General features: G+C 48.4%; 1 pseudogene; it reads right to left on the bottom strand.

Annotated features, from left to right (window-relative positions):
- Window positions 1-17,601: 17,601 nt before the first annotated feature.
- Window positions 17,602-18,130, bottom strand: LOC147978975 (uncharacterized; annotated as a pseudogene).
- Window positions 18,131-21,616: the final 3,486 nt, after the last annotated feature.

Genomic DNA, 21,616 nt, shown 5'->3' on the forward strand with positions numbered 1-21,616 from the left:
GAGGCTCTTTGCTGATTGGAGCAACAAGCACCGGCTGGGTGGAAAGCAGGGCTTTTAGCTCTGCAAACGCTGCATCAGCTTCTGGGGTCCACTCGAACTTGTCTGATTTCTTCATCAGTCGGTAAAGAGGCAGCGCCTTTTCACCGAGGCTAGAAATGAATCGACTTAGGGCGGCCAAGCAACCAGTAAGCTTCTGGACATCATGCACACACACAGGGCGCTTCATTCGGAGTATAATGCCTACTTTCTCTGGGTTGGCATCGATTCCTCGTTCGGAAACAAGAAAACCGAGTAACTTTCCGCTTGGAACTCCAAACGTGCACTTTGATGGATTGAGCTTGATATCATACCTTCTGAGGGTGGCAAAGGTTTTAGCAAGGTCATTCAGTAGGTCAGAACCTTTACGTGACTTGACCATAATGTCATCCATGTATGCTTCCGCATTCCGACTGATCTGAGTGAGCAGGCACTTCTGAATCATCCGCATGAATGTGGCTCCAACGTTTTTTAAACCAAATGGCATTGTGACATAACAGAAGCACCCAAACGGGGTGATAAAAGCTGTCTTTATTTCGTTGGGTCCATACAGACGGATCCGGTGGTACCCGGAGTAGGCGTCCAAAAAGGACAAACGCTCGCACCCTACAGTCGAGTCGACTATCTGGTCGATGCGAGGGAGAGGAAAGTGATCTTTTGGGCAGGCCCGATTGATATGCTTGAAATCGATGCACATGAGAAGTGAGTCATCTTTCTTTGGGACCATGACAACATTGGCTAACCACTTGGAGTGGTAAATATCTCGGATAAACTCAGCTGCCAAAAGCCGAGCCACCTGTTCCCCGATTGCCTTTATTTTCTGGACGGTGGACCATCGAAGATGTTCTTTGACTGGTTTCACCTTCGGGTCGACTCGTAGACGATGCTCAGCCAGTTCCCTGGGAACACCCGGCATGTCAGAAGGCTTCCATGCAAAGATGTCCCAGTTCTCATGGAGGAATTGGATGAGCGCTTCTTCCTATTTGGAGTCGAGTGAGGTTGAAATGTGAGTCGGAGCAGCACTGGGATCCGTCGGGTGAATATGAATCGACTTCATTTCACCAGACGACTGGAATGCTGAATCTGTGGCTGGCTTCTTGGCTCGCAACAAGTCACTCGGATCTGCATTTTTCTGGTATTCTTGCAATTCTACCACGGCCATCTGGGCATCGACGATCTTTGAGCCCTTCTGGAAGCACTCTTCTACCTTCTTCCAATTACCAGAGATATTAATCACTCCTCTGGGACCTAGCATCTTCAGTTTGAGGTACACGTAACATGGTCGAGCCATAAATCGTGCATAAGCTGGCCTGCCTAGAATTGCATGATAAGCACTCTGGAAATCTACAACGTCAAATGTCAACTTTTCTTTGCGGTAATTTTTGGCATCGCCGAAAACCATTTCGAGTGCAATCTGACCGAGGGATGCGGCCTTCTTGCCTGGAATGACCCCATGGAAACTCATATGGCTTTCACTGAGCCTGGACATTGGAATGCCCATTCCTTTCAACGTTTCTGCATACAGTATGTTCAGACCACTGCCACCGTCCATCAGGACCTTTGTCAGTCGAGTGCCTTCAACTACCGGGTCGACCACCAGTGCTTGCCTCCCAGGGGTGGCGATGTGTGCTAGATGATCAGATTGGTCGAATGTAATGGCAGTCTATGACCACCTCAAGTAACTGGGTGTCGTCGGAGCGACCATGTTCACTTCGCTGTTGATAACTTTCAATCGACTTTTGCTCTCAACATCAGCAAAAATCATCAGAGTGGAATTCACGTGGGGATAACCATCGTCATCCTCTTCATCATCTTCAGCCTTGTCTGTCTCCTTCTATTTTTCCTTGGGTTGTTTCTCTCAGAACTGCTGGATTAGGAGCCGACACTGCCGAGTGGTGTGCTTCGGGTAAATGAAATTACCTTCTTCATCTTTTTTGGTGTGGATATGGCACGGCAGATCCAACACCTCATTTCCATCTTGATCTTTTACTTTCTTGGGGTTCCATGGCCCTTTGGGCTTCCCCTTGAACTTTCCTTGAACCACAGCCAAGGCTTCACCCGGAGCAGCTTTCTCGGCCTTGCGCTTCTGTTTCTGACCGGAGTTTCCTCCTCCGGCTTCATGGGCGACTGCTTTCTGCTTGCCGCTCCGGAGCCGCTCTTCTTCTTCACCATCGGCATACTTGGTGGCAATTTCCATCATATGAGCCAGAGTCATATTCCCTGTCTGGCCAAATTTCATATTCAACTCTCGATACCTGACGCCTTCCTTAAAGGCACAAATTGCACGATGATCTGACACATCTTCTACTGTGTGGTGCAGGGTGATCCATCTCTGGATATAATCCCTCAAAGTTTCATTTGGTTTCTGAACACAACACTACAACTCTGTCAAACCTGCCGGCCATTTGCACGTGCCCTCGAATGTTCTGACAAACACTCGGGCGAGATCTTCCCAAGTATAGATGCTGCCAAGTGCTAACTGATTCAACCACGCTCTAGCCGAGCCCTCTAACATCAAAGGAAGGTGTTTCATGGCCACTTCATCATTGTTGCCACCAATCTGGACAGCCACTCGGTAGTCTTCAAGCCAAGTGTCAGGCTTGGACTCCCTGGTGAACTTACTAACTCAAGACGCCAACCTGAAGCTGGGGGAATTACCACAGCTCTGATAGCTCTGCTGAAGCACTCTGGACCAGAGACATGCACCCTATTGCTGGTTTGTGGACTTCCATCATGGCCCTCCCGGTGAGCTCTGTTTCTGTCGACCAAGCCCTGCACGAGAATAGATCTCGCATCAGAGCCTGGCTCCCTGGGGTCGATTGGAATACCTTGCCCAACACTGTGAGGGCATCTGTCTTCATGCTTCCGAGGCACGTACGACCCACTCCTCGGGGGAGGCATGGGCACTCGATGGCGATCATCACGTTCGACTCGGCGATCATACTGCTCTCGGTTTCTGTACTGATCTCGTCGATCCCCACGTCCCTCATGCCTCGGAGGCGATCTTGGGCTATGGGCCGACTAAACTGTCTCTGCCATCACGGATCTGCTGTGGATCCTTTCCCACGATGGAGATACAACTGTATTCTGCTCTCCCGCCGCCCGAAGCAAGGCTCGGATCTGCACAAGACCTCGACCAGCTTCTGACTGGGACGGTTGGATCGACTCCGCTATCCGGGCAGTAGCAGCTAGATTCTGGATCAGGGTTTGGTATACCTGAGTTGGAGGTGGAAAAAGTTGGCGTCGACTGGATTCAGGAGCACGTTGTCGAGCGCGATCGTCGAGTGCGCGCTGGAGGTTCTCCAGTCGAGTGCACTCAGCCAGATTGGCCAAGCGCACCAGCTCCAAGGCCTGGGCCTCGGGGGTTTCTCCAACTATAGGAGTGTGCAGGGCATCGATGTTCCGGTGACAAAGTTCTTCCCTCTGCTGCGAGGAGAGAGGTTCGGGGCAGTACTCCTCGTGAACGCGCGACGGATCGCCGTTCCCGTCACCTCCGTCTTCACGATTGAAGCCAGGAGGACTGCGTGGTCCACTTACCATCAGGACTTCCGCCGCCGAGTCACTGCTGCCGCACTCGGATGCGGTCTCTACGGAGCCAGTCGACAGATCAAGCAAGCCGTAGAGAGATTCGTCGGGCTCGATCGCCGCGACTTGAGGGGTGGCCCATTGGCGGGCCACCGCATGCTTCACCCACCGCTAAAGCCTTGACCAACCGATGCGCTGGGTCGACTGGTACTGGGTCGACGGCTGCCGGAGGAGGACGCACGCGCGAAAGTGCACCGCCCCGCGGGCGGGGAGCGCGTCGGCGTCGAGTGGTGCCTCCTGGAGCCAAGCGGAGTCGTCGGCGACAAACACGAGTGCGCTGAGACAGATCTCGCGGCCCTCAGCCAAACCTCCGCCTGGAACCATGATGAAGGGGATCGGAAAAATTGCAACTTCTCCAATAAGTCGCTAAGACACCTGCCCCACGGTGGGCGCCAACTGTCGTGGATCTAAGACTGACAGTAGAATGGGGGTAAATATGAGGAGGCAAGATCCTAGCTTTGGAGGAGTTGTACGCGCGAGTTTTATGAGTTCAGGCCCTTCTCGAAGGAAGTAATAGCCCTACGTCTCGGTGCCCTGAGGCAGTCGACTGGATTATATGTGTGTGTGAGTTTACAAAAGTGCGAACCCTTGTCCCAGAGGAGGGGGGTGGCTTATATAGAGTGCGCCAGGACCCCAGCTCCCCTCCATTACACAGGGTTCAATGTTCATAAAGGAGGGGCGTTACTGGTAACGTCTGCAGTAAAGTGTTATAAATGCCCATAAAGCTATGGTTTAACTCTTGACCGTTGCAGAGTGGAGAGTTTCTCATCTTCTGGTGGTAGAGTGAGCACATCTTCAAGGTCGAGTGGACGATGGTTTCTCTTCGACTGCTTCTAATTCTTTGCAGAGATGTCCGTGGGGAGGGTATGTCGGACAGGTCCATGAACCTACCCTAGGTACATAGCTTCATGAGTGGGCGGGAGTGATTTTGTCAGGACCCCGATCCTAAGTCACACCAATCTAGCATGTAACACTTCATATCACTTTGCGGCCTCACGCACGGTATTCCCACGGGTGCCACCTTACCTGGCCCAGGACCGTTTGTGCCTTTTGGTTCACGTATATGATAGTGTCACTAGCATCCATATGACAGAGAACCCGGACCGACATGACTAGTCGTGAACCCAAAGTAGCACTAACTTACAGGGACAGGCATACATGAATCAACCTCGAGCATGTCGATCAACATCGTATGAATCCGGGCTGTAGCACTGGGCTAACAGGACTCCGGGATGTCACCGCGTGACATTTCCCCGAAGGAACAGACATAGGAACGAAGTGAATCACATGCCGGCCAGTCCAGTGTTCCGGAGCAGTAGTGCTGGCTAACAGGACTCCGGTAAACCGGGCTGTAGCGGACTACTATGCCTCATGGAAGCACAAGACTACATTTCCCCATAAGAGAGGCTACCAGAGGTAAACAACTAGGTTGTCGGATCCCACACATAGCAATACACGTTACACGTACGCATGGCATGCAAGCATGTGTTGTACAACATGGCATCACAACATAACTCAAACTCATATAGATAAAGGCCCAGAAGAGCCACATAGTATTCAATACAAACAGGGGCCTCATGACCCATCATTCAGAGCATACAAGCAACGGAAGCATTACATGTCTGAGTACAGACAACTACAAAAGGAAAAGACAAGGAAGCCTGACTAAACACGACCCTCCCAAGGGTACAAGATCGTAGCTGGGATACAAGCTACTCGTCGAAGTCCCTAGTGTAACCAACTGCAAAACATAAATAAGCAAACGTGAGTACAAAGTTACTCAGCAAGTCTTACATCAGAACTATCTACATATGCAACATTATCAACAAAAGGGGGTGGTGGAGTTTTAACAGCAGCAAGCCAGCTTTGACACAGTGGCTAACCTATACTACGAGTATCAGAAACTTCTTTGAGGTAAGAAGACGCACACGAGTCCACATATTCACCATATCAACACTCCACTATGGATCTGTTCCCGTCTCCCTACGAGAAGGCCATCCATAGCACTCACACTTATCTTGCGGATTTTAGAGTATCCACTTCAATTTGTCTATGTACTACATAAGTTCTGCAAGTTTCCATATCCGAGGAAAACGGCTATTCGAATAGATAATATTGACCCTACAGGGATGTACTTCTTCACACACGCTCTCGCCACTTATAGCCCCGTACACGTCATGTACCTCGGCAACCTTCAAGCGGAAGCTGGGCGAGGGTGTCGGCCACGACCTGACTAACCACACAAGTCTCTCGTCCAGGTTTATCACCTATTCGGGTTCCATCCGCAAGGAGATCCGGCCGGGGTGTCGCTCATGGCCCCAAACAATGTGTGCAGGGTTCCCAAGCCCACCATCTGGGTGCCACTTGGTACACCGTGCCACGGTGCCTAATCTGTCACAAGCCTGTCCTGTCGGACACCACCTGGTAGACAAGTAGCACTACCTACAAATGCCAGAAACTAGTTGCAACTCCTGGACAGAGATCAAGTGGATTAATAAGCCGAGATGGGCCGGATGACCGGAACCCAATGTGTGGTAGTAACGGGACTTGGATAACATACACAGAACTCAATGCTTAGGGACGGTTCCAATGAGACAACCCACCATGTACTCCTACATGGCCTCTCATCGCTACCTTTACCAAAACGTGTTCACACACTTAGCCTTTACTGGTAGGACATGTTCACCACTCTGATTCATTCCTGATGAATCAGACCTGACACAACTCTAAGCATAGCTGGGATAAAGAAAACTAGCATGGATGAGCGGGCACATCAAGGCTCAAGCAACTCCTACTCATGCTAATGGGTTTCAACTATTTACTGTGGCAATGACAGGTCATGCAGAGGAATGGGTTCAGCTACCGCAGCAGAAAGTAGCAGTTTGAATCGTTGTTGTCCTAATGCAGTAAAAGGAGCAGGAGCGAGAGAGTGGGATTTATCGAGATGGTCAAGGTGGTTTACTTGCCTGATAGATTCACGAATAAGCACTGCTCCTAAGACAGGTACTCGGGACACCTTCCGGAGTAGAACCTATCGAGAAGGGATGGTGCCGGCAATCAATAAACAACCATATGCAACAATATGATGCATGAAGATGACATTTCAAAGATGCTATGATTTTCCCTAATGCATCTAGCATCAATTTGGTTGAAGTCCATATGAACCAAGGGTTCATATGCAAACCCCAAATTAAATACATAACATGCCATTATTACGTTTTCACTTATACAACAAGTATAAGTTGGTTTTCCATGCATGAAACTGGCATAAATGGATTCCTTGCATTTTTCTGATAATTTTTCATATATAATTTATTTGATTTGGAGTTACGGTTGAATTACTATGAATTTTAGAAGTTTTAACTATTTTCTGAAATTCTCTGAATTATTTAAAATCCAGAAAAACAATTACTGCGTCAGCGTGACGTCACAGAGGCATCAGTAGGGCTGACCAGGTCAAACCTGACATGTGGGGCCACACGTTAGTGACACTGGGGTTAAGCCCGAGTCAAACCCGCACTGACCAGGGTTTGACTTGGCTCTGGGGCACACTGTCAGTCTCAGGGGGGGATTAGGCTGTGGGATTAGCGCTAATTAAGCCACCACGTCAGCCTCGCCGGTGTTCGGCCGACAACGACCAAACCGCGCGGCGGTGCTTCGCCGGAACGCGCTACAGGCGGCGGAAGAGCGGGCGGGGACTACCAATCGATAGCCCGCACTCGACCGCATACACCTGGGCATAGGGGAAGTCGCGGGGACGGCGGAGCTCGCCGGAGCAGGGCTCGCGGCAGCAACTGGAGCTTGGCTATGCGCCGGCGGGGTGCTGTAGCTTGAGGCGAGCGAGCGGGGGGGGGTGCTAGGCGGCACCTAATGGGCAACAGGAGCCTGCCGGAGCAACTAGCAGGAGCGAAGGGGCTCAGGGGCATGAAGCTCGCCGGCCATGGCGGACGGCGGCTTCGGGTGCTCGCGGGGCAGTGGCTAGGATGCAGGATAGAGCACAAGGAAGGAGGGGAAACCGGATTATAGCTCACAGGGATCACGCAGAGCAGGCCAGCGAGCTCGGGGAAGGCCCGGAGCGAGCGAGGCAATGAGGGAGATCTCCGGCGGCCGGCGATGGAAACGAAGACGGTGGTGTCGCTTCCGGTGTTCCGCGGGCGCGTGACTCGGTGGAGAGAGCGAGGGCGTTGAGGTGAAGCTCGTGGGCACATCGGAGAGGCGAGGGGAAGGCAGTGGCCGTGGTGGCGTCTGTCGGCGGCGACGACAGCACTCTGGTGCGTGCAAGAGAGACGATAGAGGATGGGGAGGAGCTAGAGGGAGTGAGAGGGGTCGGGCTTGCGTGGCGTCTCCATAGAAGGCCAGGGCGTCGACGGGGAGCGGCGAGCAGGAGCTGGCGAGGCGCGTGGCCAGCGTGCGGCGAGCACGCGCTCGTCCTTCTGTCCGGGGAGGAAGACGACAACGAGGCTGCGGTGGTGGGTTGGGCTTAGCTGGGCCGGTCCTGTTGGTCCACCAGGTAAGCGCCAGGTAAGTGTTTTCTCTCTTTTTTGTTTTCCTTTTTTTTATTTCTGACATTTGTTTTGTATCTAAAAGAAATGTTGAAACATTTCCATAAATGCTGAAAATAATTGTGGCATCTAGATATAATATTCTAGAGGCCCTCACCAATTCCCAACATTTTTGGAGCCATTAAAATATTTATATAATTTAAACAGCTCCAAATCAAATATTTATGCATTGATTCAAAAATCCAAAATGTGTAGCAAAAATGTGCATCACCTCTGGTTGTTGTTCCCAACATTATCCAAAGAGCATGAACATTTTTGGAGAGCATTTTGGGTTCATTGAAAATCCATTTTAATGTTGAACCTATTGGAAAAAACTTTGGTGCTAGGGTTTGCAACTTTCCGCATTTCAAATTCATTTGAAATTTAAACATGATGCACAAAGCAAGCCTAGGATCGTACCAGAACTAGGGATGTCACAACTCGCCCCCACTCGAAAAAATCTCGTCCCGAGATTCAGGAGTTGGCGGAAAGAAAGCGGGGTACTCAAGTCGAAGACGATCTTCTCGCTCCCAAGTAGCTTCTCTCTCGGAATGCTGAGACCATTGAACCTTGAGAAACTTGATGTTATGACGTCGAGTGACACGCTCTGCTTGATCCAGAATGCGAACGGGGTACTCTCGGTAAGTAAGGTTATCTTGGAGATCAAGCGTTTCGTGGTCCACTCCGCGGATGGGATCCGAGAAGCAACGCCTGAGTTGAGAGACGTGGAAGACATCATGAACTCGAGAAAGATGTGGGGGTAGTTCCAATTGGTAGGCAACCTCTCCTCATTTAGCGAGAATGCGAAAAGGACCAATGTAACGAGGATCCAACTTGCCCTTGATACCGAAACGATGGGTACCCTTCAAAGGAGTAACCCGAAGGTAAGCCTTATCGCCAACTTCATAAGCCACTTCCTTATGACGGCGGTCATACTGGCTCTTTTGACGAGTTTGGGCTGTTTTCAAATTCTCACGGATGATGCGAACTTGCTCTTCTGCCTCCTGGATCATATCCGGTCCAAAGAATTGTCTTTCACCGGTTTCTAACTAGTTCAAAGGTGTTCGACATCTTTGTCCATACAGAATCTCGAAGGGTGCTTTCTTAAGACTGGATTGGTAGCTATTGTTATAAGCAAACTCGGCAAAGGGAAGACATTTCTCCCAATCCATACCAAATGAGATAACACAAGCTCTAAGCATGTCTTCCAGAATTTGGTTGACCCTTTCCACCTGACCACTTGACTGAGGATGGAAAGCGGTACTGAAAGAAAGATAGGTTCCCATGGCATTCTGGAAACTTTCCCAGAAATGAGAGGTGAAAAGACTGCCACGGTCTGAATTGATCTCTAGTGGAACACCATGGAGTGACACTGTTCGGGAGATATATAAGTCAGCAAGCTGACTAGCAGTGATACTCTCTCGAACAGGTAGGAAGTGAGCCACTTTGGAAAGACGGTCAATGACTATGAAGATAGCATTATTTCCTTTCTTGGTCCTGGGAAAGCCGGTGATGAAGTCCATACCAACTTTGTCCCATTTCCACTCGGGAATAACTAAAGGTTGAAGGGTGCCAGAAGGTCTCTGATGCTCTGCCTTAACGCGACGACAAACGTCATAGTTGGCAATATACTGAGCGATTTCTCTTTTCATCCTAGTCCACCAGAACCTCTGGCTTAGGTCCTGATACATCTTTGTACTACCGAGATGAATCGTGAGAGGGGATTCATGGGCCTCCTTAAGGATCAGTTGCTGCATCTGTTGACATTTGGGAACCACCAAACGGTTTCCAAAGTAAACAACACCTCGCTCATCCATAGAGAAATAGCCAGCAACTCCCTTTGAAATATTCTTCTTGATCTGGGAGATTCCCGTATCATGCTTCTGAGCCTCTATGATCTGATCCGTAAGGGTAGGTGTCGCCACCAAGGTAGAAAGGGAACCACGAGGAGCTATGTGAAGGTAAAGCTTACAGAATTCCTCATGGAGGGGTGGCTGACATTGTTGCAACATGAGGTTGTTGCAATAGGATTTACGACTTAAAGCATCAACCATAACATTGGCTTTGCCTGGAGTGTAGGTGAATCCTAAGTCGTAATCCGAGATCAACTCCAACCAACGTCTCTGTCTGAGATTCAGATCTGGTTGGGTGAAGATATACTTGAGACTCTGATGGTCAGTGTAAATTTCACAACGGTTACCAAGAAGGTAATGTCGCCAAGTCTTAAGTGCATAGACTATGGCTGCAAGCTCTAGATCATGTGTATGATAATTTCCTCATGTGGCTGCAACTGTCGAGATGCATAGGCAATCACATGACGATCCTGCATAAGAATGCAACCTAGTCCTTGACGTGAAGCGTCGCAATAGATAACAAAGTCTTTAGTGAAATCCGATGGCACGATTATGGGCGCAGAAGTCAGGCATCTTTTTAGTTCCTGAAAACTGTGCTCATAGTGTGGGGTCCACTCAAACCTTTTATCTTTCTTCAGAAGCTCCGTGAGGGGTTTGGCCACTTTGGAGAAGTTTTCAACGAAGCGGCGACAATAACTGGCTAGACCAAGGAAACTCCTAACTTGTTTGACCGATTCGGGTGGAGTCCAATCGAGAACGGCTTTGACTCTCTCGGGATTGACAGCAATGCCCTTACCGGAGATCACGTGGCCTAGATAGGTCACTTCTGGCAACCAAAATTCACACTTGGAGAACTTGGCATAAAGGCAGTGCTCTCTGAGTTTTTCTAACACAAGACTAAGATGTTCGGCATGCTTTTCCTCGTTCTTCGAGTAAATAAGAATATCATCGAGATAAACCACGATGAACTTATCTAAGTACTCCATAAAGATCGAGTTCATCAAGCGGGAGAAAGTAGCTGGAGCATTGGTTAGGCCGAAAGACATTACGGTGTACTTGTATTGACCATAACGAGTGAAAAAGGCCGTTTTGGGGATGTCCCCATCTCTGATTTTCATTTGGTGGTAGCCTAACCTCAAATCCATCTTGGAAAAGACTGAGGATCCAGCGAGCTGATCATACAGGTCGTTGATCCTGGGGAGCGGATACTTGTTCTTTATCGTGACCAAATTAACGGGATGATAATCTACAACCATCCGATCCGTAACATCCTTCTTCTTGACGAAGAGGACAGGAAAAGCCCAAGGAGAAGAACTGGGACGGATCAAACCCTTTTGCAAGGACTCATCAAGTTGTATCTTAAGCTCGGCTAACTCCAAAGGTGCCATCTTGTATGGTCTCCTAGAGATTGGAACAGTTCCTGGGATAAGTTCTATGACAAACTCTACATCTCTGTCAGGTGGGACACCTGGCAGTTCTTCTGGAAATACATCCGGAAAGTCACGGACTACCGGAATATCTTCAAGGTCTGGAAGAGGGCTGGCATTAAGAGAATAGAGTTAACGCCTTGCAACTCTAGTGGAGACAGTGACTATTTTGCCAGATGGATGTGTAAGTTGAACAGATCTGGTGTAACAAGGAATACCAGTCTGTCAACAAGGATTTCATTACCATGGCTTACCTTGGAGGTTTTCCATTTGGAACCAGGAGTCTGGATTATTAGTGGAGTTGGCATATCACAAATTGACATGTCGTGCAACCGAGCATAACCTTCGGATATGAAGGAGTGGGATGCTCCAGTATCGAACAAAACTGATGCTGGGTGACCATTGACAAGAAGCGTACCCAGTACGACGTCGGGATCATATTGAACTTCTACAGCTGAGACATGGTGCACACATGCTCGTTCAATGGAGGCTGGCTTGGTACTGATCATCTTGACTGGTGGCTTTTCACGGCCAACAGACCTCTCAGACTGGGGTGGAGTATAACTGGACTGAGGGCAGTCACGTGCGTAGTGTCCTGGTTCTCCGCAGGTGAAGCAAGTTCCTGAGGTAGGACGTGGACCTACATTGGCAAGTGGTCCACTAAAAGGCCTGGGTGGAGCACGTTGCTTAGTTGGGTGAGGCGCCACATCAGATGGCCTCGGTGCATATCCAGGTGGAAGAGCGGAGTTCGGAATCCAAATTCGTCGCTTCTGAGAGCCAGAGCGGGAGGAAGAACCCAGATCACGGTTGTGCTTATGAGACTCCTCGTAGGTGAGTTGAGTTGTCTCTGCATTAATGGCCTTGTTCACAAGAGCCTGGAAAGTATCACAATGATGCAGGTGGAGATCACGATGCAACTTAGGGTTGAGACCCTTCCGGAACCTAGCCTGCTTCTTGGCGTCCGTGGACACTTCTTCTGTAGCATACCGGGCGAGGTTTCCAAACTTCCTACTATAAGCATCAACAGGCAACTTACCCTGGGTAAAACTACCGAACTCTTCCCTCTTGCGGTCAATGAGAGCCTGACGAATGTGGTGCTCACGAAATGCCTCGGTGAAATCCTTCCAGGTAGGAATCTGACCAGCTGGAAGCATAGCCTCATAGCTCTTCCACCAAATACTAGCAGGACCTTCCAGGTGATAGGTAGCATAGGTGACCTTGTCACCTTCAGCCACGTTCGCAGAAAGCAACTTGTGAGTGATGCTTCGGAGCCAGTCATCTGCATCGAGTGGCTCAATGGAATGATGGAAGGTGGGTGGTTTCAGACCAATGAAGTCGGTGATGGAAACCAACTTCTTACGCTGATGTGCGGTGTTCTGCTCAATCTGTGCCAGCAAGCGGTTAGTCTCACGCTTGTTCCTCTCGGATGCTAACAAGAACTCTGCCATCAAAGGCTGGTTAGGAGGATCCTCATCCCTACCATCTCCGTGGTTCTTGCTATGAGCAACTGAACCTCGGTTAGCAGACGACATCCTGGCACAGAAACCAAGGAAACAAGGATGGAATTAGCATCGACATAGGGATGTGGAATGTAATGCAAAAGCATTGGAAATTCATGACATCCTAGGACAATTTCGGCAGCATAACGGCTGTAAATGCTCAAAAGGATTTTTGAGACATTCATCAAAGGAATAGCATAATCAATCAACATCATAATATCAAGGTCCTAGGTCAAACTAAGGACACACGGAAGTAGCAGAACTATAAGGAGACACAACCCAACAATCCTAAGACTTTATGGTTTAGTAACACGTCATCTTGAGAGATAGAGGAGAAGCCTAGGCCTTAACCCTTGTAGAAAAGAAGAGGCTGACTCAGAAAGAATGACATGAGGTAAAGGAATAAAAAGAGCCATACGTTCCCTTCCACAATCAATTCCCTTATATAACTAAACCATTTCTAGACTCAACTTCGACCAGTTTGGCTTGGTAATCCTACAGTCAGTCAGGCTCTGATACCAATGCTGTCGGGACCCTGATCCTAAGTCACACCGATCTAGCATGTAACACTTCATATCACTTTGCAGCCTCACGCACGGTATTCCCACCGGTGCCACCTTACCTGGCCCAGGACCGTTTGCGCCTTTTGGATCACGTATATGATAGAGAACCCAGGCCGACATGACTAGTCGTGAACCCAAAGTAGCACTAACTTACAGGGACAGGCATACATGAATCAACCTCGAGCATGTCGTTCAACAGCGTATGAATCCGGGCTGTAGCACTGGGCTAACAGGACTCCGGGATGTCACCGCGTGACATTTCCCCGAAGGGACAGACACAGGAACGAAGTGAATCACATGCCGGCCAGTCAAGTGTTCCGGAGCAGTAGTGCTAGCTAGCAGGACTCCGGTGAACCGGGCTATAGCGGACTACTACGGCTCATGGAAGCACAAGACTACATTTCCCCATAAGAGAGGCTACATGAGGTAAATAACTTGGTTGTAGGATCCCACACATAGCAATACACGTTACATGTACGCATGACATGCAAGTATGTGTTGTACAACATGGCATCACAACATTACTCAAACTCATATAGATAAAGGCCCAGAAGAGCCACATAGCATTCAATACAAATAGGGGCCTCATGACCCATCATTCATAGCATACAAGCAACGGAAGCATTACATGTCTGAGTACAGACAACTACAAAAGGAAAAGACTAGGAAGCCTGACTAAACATGACCCTCCCAAGGGTACAAGATCGTAGCTGGGATACAAGCTACTCGTCGAAGTCACTAGTGTAACCAACTGCAAAACATAAATAAGCAAACGTGAGTACAAAGGTACTCAGCAAGTCTTACATCAGAACTATCTACATATGCAACATTATCAACAAAAGGGGGGTGGTGGAGTTTTAACAGCAGCAAGCCATCTTTGACTCAGTGGCTAACCTATACTACGAGTATCAAAAACTTCTTTGAGGTAAGAAGACGCACACGAGTCCACATATTCACCATATCAACACTCCACTATGGATCCGTTCCCGTCTCCCTACGAGAAGGCCATCCATAGCACTCGCGCTTATCTTGCGGATTTTAGAGTATCCACTTCAAGTTGTCTATGTACTACATAAGTTCTCCAAGTTTCCATATCCGAGGAAAATGGCTATTCGAATAGTTAATATTGACCCTGCAAGGGTGTACTTCTTCACACATGCTCTCGCCACTTATAGCCCTGTACACATCATGTACCTCGGCAACCTTCAAGCGGAAGCCTGGTGAGGGTGTCGGCCACGACCTGACTAACCACACAAGTCTCTCGTCCAGGTTTATCGCCTATTCGGGTTCCATCCACAAGGAGATCCAGCCGGGGTGTCGCTCATGGCCCCAAACAATGTGTGCAGGGTTCCCAAGCCCACCATCCGGGTGCCACTTGGTACACCGTGCCACGGTGCCTAGTCTGTCCCAAGCCCGTCCCGTCGGACACCACCTAGTAGACAAGTAGCACTACCTACAAACACCAGAAACTAGTTGCAACTCCTGGACAGAGATCAAGTGGATTAATAAGCCGAGAGGGGCCGGATGACCGGAACCCAATGTGTGGTAGTAATTGGACTTGGATAATGTAACGCCCTCAATGCGGCTATATCTCCCACGTGTCGAAGCACGACTTAGAGGCATAACCGCATTGAAAGCAATGTCGCAAGTGAGGTAATGTTCACACAACCCATGTAATACATGACGGAAATTGGGACATAGTTGGCTTACAATCGCCACTTCACACAATTACATGAATAAAGCATTACATCAAGCAGCTACAATCAAGGCCCGACTACGGAGCCAAAATAAAAGAAGACTACCCCAAATGCTACACAGATCCCCGATCGTCCCAACTGGGCTCCACTACTGATCAACTGGAGAACGAAACAACACGAAGGACAAGATCTTTATCGAGCTCCTCCTTGAGCTTGGTTGCGTCACCTGCTCGGTAACATCGGGACCAGCAAACTAGTTTTTGAAGTATCTGTGAGTCACGAGGACTCAGCAATCTCACACTCTTGCGATCAAGACTATTTAAGCTTATGGGTAAGGTAAAGGTATGAGATGGAGCTGTAGCAAGTGACTAGCATATATGGTGGCTAACATACGAAAATGAGAGCGAGAAGAGAAGGCAATAGCACGGTCGAAAATCTATGATCAAGAAGTGATCCTAGAGCAACCTACGTGAAGCATAACTCCAACACCGTGTTCACTTCCCGGACTCCGCCGAGAAAAGACCATCACGGTTACACACGCGGTTGATGTATTTTAATTAAGGTCAACTTCAGGTTTTCTACAACCGGACGTTAACAAATTCCCATCTGCCCATAACCGCGGGCATGGCTTTCGAAAGTTCAAATCCCTGCAGGGGTGTCCCAACTTAGCCCATCACAAGCTCTCACGGTCAATGAAGGATATTCCTTCTAGCGGGAAGACCCGATCATACACGGAATCCCGGTTACAAGACATTTCGACAATGGTAAAACAAAACCAGCAAAGCTGCCCGATGCGCCGACAAATCCCAATAGGAGCTGCACATATCTCGTTCTCAGGGCACACCGGATAGGTGAAGCTACGAGTAAAACCAACAGTCGAGTTGCCCCGAGGTGGCCCCGCAGGCTACCCATTTTGGACCAACACTCAGAGGAGCACTGGCCCTGGGGGGTTTAAAATAAATATGACCCTCGGGCTCGCGAAAACCCAAGGGAAGGTTATAGGTTGTTTGTGCAAATGGTAAAACCAAGGTTGGGCCTTGCTGGAGGAGTTTTATTCAAGGCAAACTGTCAAGGGGTTCCCATTATAACCCAACCGCGTAAGGAACGCAAAATCCGGGAACATAACACCGATATGACGGAAACTAGGGCAGCAAGAGTGGAACAAAACACCAAGCATAAGGCCGAGCCTTCCACCCTTTACCAAGTATATAGATGCATTAATTAAATAAGATATATTCTAATATCCCAACAAGTAAACATGTTCCAACAAGGAACAACATCTCCATGTTCCAACAAGGAACAAACTTCAATCTTCACCTGCAACTAACAATGCTATAAGGGGGGCTGAGCAAAGCGGTAACATAGCCAAACAACGGTTTGCTAGGGCAAGGTGGGTTAGAGGCTTGGTTCAACAATATGGGAGGCATGATAAGCAAGTGGTAGGTATCGCAGCATAGGCATAGCAAAAGAGCGAGCAACTAGCAAGCAAAGATAGAAGTGATTTCGAGGGTATGGTCATCTTGCCTGAGATCCCGCAAGGAAGAAGAACGAGTCCATGAAGAAGACAAACGGACGTAGTCGAACGGTTCCTCACAAACGCGACGTTATCGGAACCAACCCAAAGAAGCAACACCGGAAAGAAGCACACAACATAGTAAACAACCACCACATAATCATGGCATGATGCACAATCAAGTATGATGCATGTCTGGTTTAATGAAGCATGGCATGGCAAAATGCACAAACAATCCTACAAATTAAGTGGAGCTCAACATGCAACTCCGTTGCATATTGACGAAACACCACATTCAAGTTATTTCGTTCGATCTCGTTTATGTACTCAACAATATTAAATGTTGTTAGCATGGCAAGAGGGTGAAGCAAAGTAAACTACCTATCTAGTCAAGTTTTAAATGAGGCCGGAAACAACAAGCAACAATTCCGGAAAATCCCCATATGCATATATTTGGTTTGGTACTGATCTGTCCTAAACACAATTTTAGAGTTGTTAAACATGCAAAGTAAGGCCACCATGTTAAACTAGGCAAAATTCTACCCCATTTACATATAAAGTGTATTAAATTTGGAGCTACGGTTATTTAGTTATGAATTAAATTGTTTTAGCATGGCATAGGAGTAAATTAATGCAAACAACAGTTTAAGCATTTTTAACATGGATGAAAGTTGCATATTATTAAACTAGATGAAATTCTAAGCAAATTTCATATATAAATCATTTTAATATGATGCACCGTTGATGAGTTATTAAATGCATGATCTAGAGGGACTAAACTGTAAAACAGGTTTATTGGAAAAATAGACAAATTCGCATAACTGAAAAAAATAGGTATGGGTCGCAACAAAGGCCGGCCCAACAGTGCATAGGATCTGGGCGACTGCTCACCATGGGCTTCGGCCCGTTGGTGAAGGAGGCTGGCTGGGGAGGAAGCGCCTGGGCCTTGGCGTTTGTCGGTGGAGGCGGCCCAGGGGGCGCGGTCAAGCAGGCGTGGTCAACGGGGCGAGCGGCTGCGCTCTGCTCGTTACAGAGGAAGAAGAGGTCAGCGGCAGGGACCAACATGCCCAGGCGAGGGCGCTCGTCCAAGGAAGCCGCAGCAGAGGGGCGATGCAGCTCCTCCCGCAGCGAAACGAAGCAGGGGCACGGCGCTTGGCGAACGGAGCTTATACTCCGACGACAAGGTGATGCAGGGGACGGAGGGAGGCGCGGATCGGCGTTCCAGGAGAGGTCGAGGCGCTCGCAAGGCACTCCGACGAGGAGCGGGCAGACGGCGGATCCGGCGGGCGACACGGCAGGGGAAGCAGGAGCCATCGACGTCGTCTTCGTCGCGGATGCAGGCGCGCGGCGGTGCAGGCTTCGTCGGGCATGGAGGACGGAGCTGAATCTTGGCAGAAGAAGGTCCCGGGCGGCCATGGCAACATGTGCGGGCGCAGGAGGAGTTCAGGACGGAGGCGCGAATGCGTTCGGGGATGGAGCTCCTGTCGTGGTTGTACTGGTCAGGGAGGAGGCGGGAGAGCACGGCGGCGGAGTTGCGAGGTGGTGCTCCGCGTCCGTGGCGATGCAGCGACCTCCTGGCGATGCGGCGGCCTGGTGGATGGTGCAGCTCGACGAGGCAAAGGCGGCGAGGCTGGTCTTGAGGGGTGGTCACGGCGCGCGCGAGGAGGCGCAGAGAGATGGAGGAGAAGAAGGGGCTTCGTCGGGGATGGCTCGGTCGTCGCCGTGGCGCTGGGGGGACTGGGTGCGGCCTTGGTTGGTGGTTGGCCGAAGGCGAGGAGGGAGATGATTGGCTGTGCGCTGGTTGGTGGATCGGGCAAGATCCCGATGTGGATGGTGAGAAAAGTGACGGCGGCGGGTGAGGGGATGGATGGGACAAGTGCCCTAGGAAATAGGGTTTGAGTAGGAATGGACGAATATATATACATCACGGGTTAGGTTAGGGGCTACCTCATCCCTCCGATCAAAATCGGACGGTCGGGAAAAATAGGCTAGGGAGCCTAAATAAGAAAACGGAGATGTTTTGTAGATGTTTGGGGATGATCCGGACACAATGGTGACGACTGTCCGGGTCGGGTCCGGGACAACTTTCAGACGCGCGCGAGGGGCCGATGCACTGTGCAAGGAGGGGTTGGGGCCTAGCGGTAGGTAGTGGGCTGTGCAGAAGGCCTCAGGCTGAGAAAAGAGAAGAGAGAAAGGCCGGACGACTGTTTCCGGAGACCGGAAACGTCCTGACGTTTGACCGGCTATACTACCGCTATAGTTTAACTGTTAGGCTATCAAACGAACTCCGAACGCGACGAAACTTGGAGGGCGGTCTACTGACAACAAAACAACACCACACACCAACTTTCATCCCATTCCGAGAACATTTTTCGGCCACTTATAAAATAATATTTCGGACGTGCTGCGGGTGCGTGCGAGTGTGTCTGGGTTCAGAACGGACAGCGGAGAGAACTCGAAGAACCCGCACGAATGCAAGTTTTTAAAAACATGGTGATGCAATGCACGTGATGACATGATAAGATGCAACACGCAAGCAAAAGACATGGCGACAACAGCGAATAACAGGAAGACACCTGGCACATCGGTCTCGGGGCGTTACAACACTCCACCACTACGAGAGGATCTCGTCCCGAGATCTAGAATGGCACCGGAGGGAAAACGGAAGAGAAGGAGAAGTGGTATAACTAAGTTGCTTCTTTGACAAACGATTGAAACCATGAACCTTGAAAAGGTTAAGCCATTTCGAGAAAAGAATAAAACGGCAATGAACGAAGTTGAAAACTCTCCGTTAGAAAAGAGGGACAAGGAAGAACAACTTCGAGCATTACTCCGGTTGAGAAGTTATGCAAGACTTGATACGATGAAAAGAACTTGAGCAGAGGACACGACACTCCAGTTAAACAAGATAGAAAAGGAATAAGACTGATATAATTTGGACTGCACTCCGATTGTAAATGGAAGGAATTTAACATGAATTTGAGGAGATGGGATGATACTTGAAGAAAACAATAACACAATGCCTCCGGAACTATTGCAAAAAATGGCACAAGGGGTAATAAAGATTTCAGACATCACTCCGGTTGAGAATGGAGGTAAAACTTGATCAGATGATTGAACTCTAATGAACACACGACACTCCGGTTGAATGGATAAGCAAAGGAAAGAGCATGATCTTTGACAAAACGAGATGATGAGTGAAAAGAACAACACCACAATGCCTCCGGAAGAAATGAGAGAAAGGAATGGAATGAACGAAGTAGAAAACAAGATCTTGGCAGCGCACGCTTCCAACAAAGGCTAGAACGGAGTTGTTGGATTATCAACAACGAAAAGGATTAGCTTGATATGGACTTATAGAGGACATCTCAAAATTATGAGGTGACAACTTGCCACTTATGAAAAAAGATTTTATTTGATTGATATCAACAAGGAGATGAGAAAGCTATTTCACCGGGAGGATAAAAGAAGAACTTGGGTCACTTATGAGCACCATAGATAGCGACAATCCTTAGGGAAGGCTTTACGTGAAACATGACACAAGATGACTCCAACGAAGAGGTTGATGGATTTAAAATATCTCATCCTTGACAACATGTGAATCATGAAACATAAACTCCAATTATCAAGAATGACATAATACCACCTCCAATAATATGGTAGAAAGAATTGCACTCCGGATTGCAAGAAGAAGAAAACTTGAAGTATATCTTGGCGGATCATAGCTTCGAGAGATATCTTGAAGAACAATTGAAGAATGAAAAGAATCCTTGACGAACCACCATGAGGAACTCCGGTAACAAAAAGGATGATGAAGACGGAAGGAAAAAGAAGTTGAGAACAGAAGGTGAAGCCTTGAAATGACTTAGATGAATCTTCACGATGATATAATGCGGAAAAGCCTGGAACTCCGGAAAAGAAAATATGAAACAAGTTCGACCGAGAATTTGAAGAACCTCCAGAGTAGGGAATTAATCACTTGGATGAACAAGAATAAGAATTATGTTATGCTTGTCCTTCACAAATTAAATTGATGATATACAATGGATTTGGCACACTACTTATTCTCGTAGAAAGGATTAAGATAGATATAGCACAAACTTGGGAAGATCTTCAGCGAACCACCGTAAGAATTGAAACAACGAATAAATTGATATGAAAAAAGAAGGAAGAAGAATCTTCAACGAACCACCATAAGAATTAAAATGACCGAGGAAAAGATAAGGACAACACCGGGAAGAATTAGCAAATGAACGAAGAAGCTTGAGAGAATTTAGATACAAGTGAACGAAGAGATCATGAGCCGATTAAAGATCACTTGAACGAAGCACTGGTAAAATTGGAGAATGATAGCTGAAAGCTGAGAATGAATAATCCCGAAATGATGGCCTTCGGAGAATCAAACTGAAAAGACTCCTGAATTACTTCAGATGGGTGAGAAAGAATTATGACAATCAAAAACCATTAAGAGAGGATGGCAACAATCTCGAATGACGAATCTTGAAGAGAATGGAGCAAGGTTGAAAGAAGAATCTTCTTCGGTCTCCAAATGCAGAGAATGATGATGAGGAACACCACCATGAATTGTTGAGGCACTCCGAATGAAAATTATAAAGGTTGAACCAACAATGAAAAGAATTTGAAAGATCTTGGAGAAAGACATCTGACTGATGAAAATTCATTCTTACGTCAAACTTTGAGAAGAATTTTTTGAGGATAGCTCCGAGAAAATAAGAAGAGTCAGGTAAGATCCTGGGAAAAGACCTGTGGGTTAGGGCCCACTCAAAAGAAACACCGTTGAAATGATTTAAAATGGAGGTTGCACCGGTTGAATTAAATGACTTGAATGCGAGTGTGTCTGGGTTCAGAACGGACAACAGAGAGAACTCGAAGAACCCGGAC

This window comes from Triticum urartu, chromosome 3A, assembly GCF_056163025.1.
Source record: "Triticum urartu cultivar PI428250 chromosome 3A, HENAU_Tu73, whole genome shotgun sequence".
Lineage (NCBI taxonomy): Eukaryota > Viridiplantae > Streptophyta > Magnoliopsida > Poales > Poaceae > Triticum > Triticum urartu.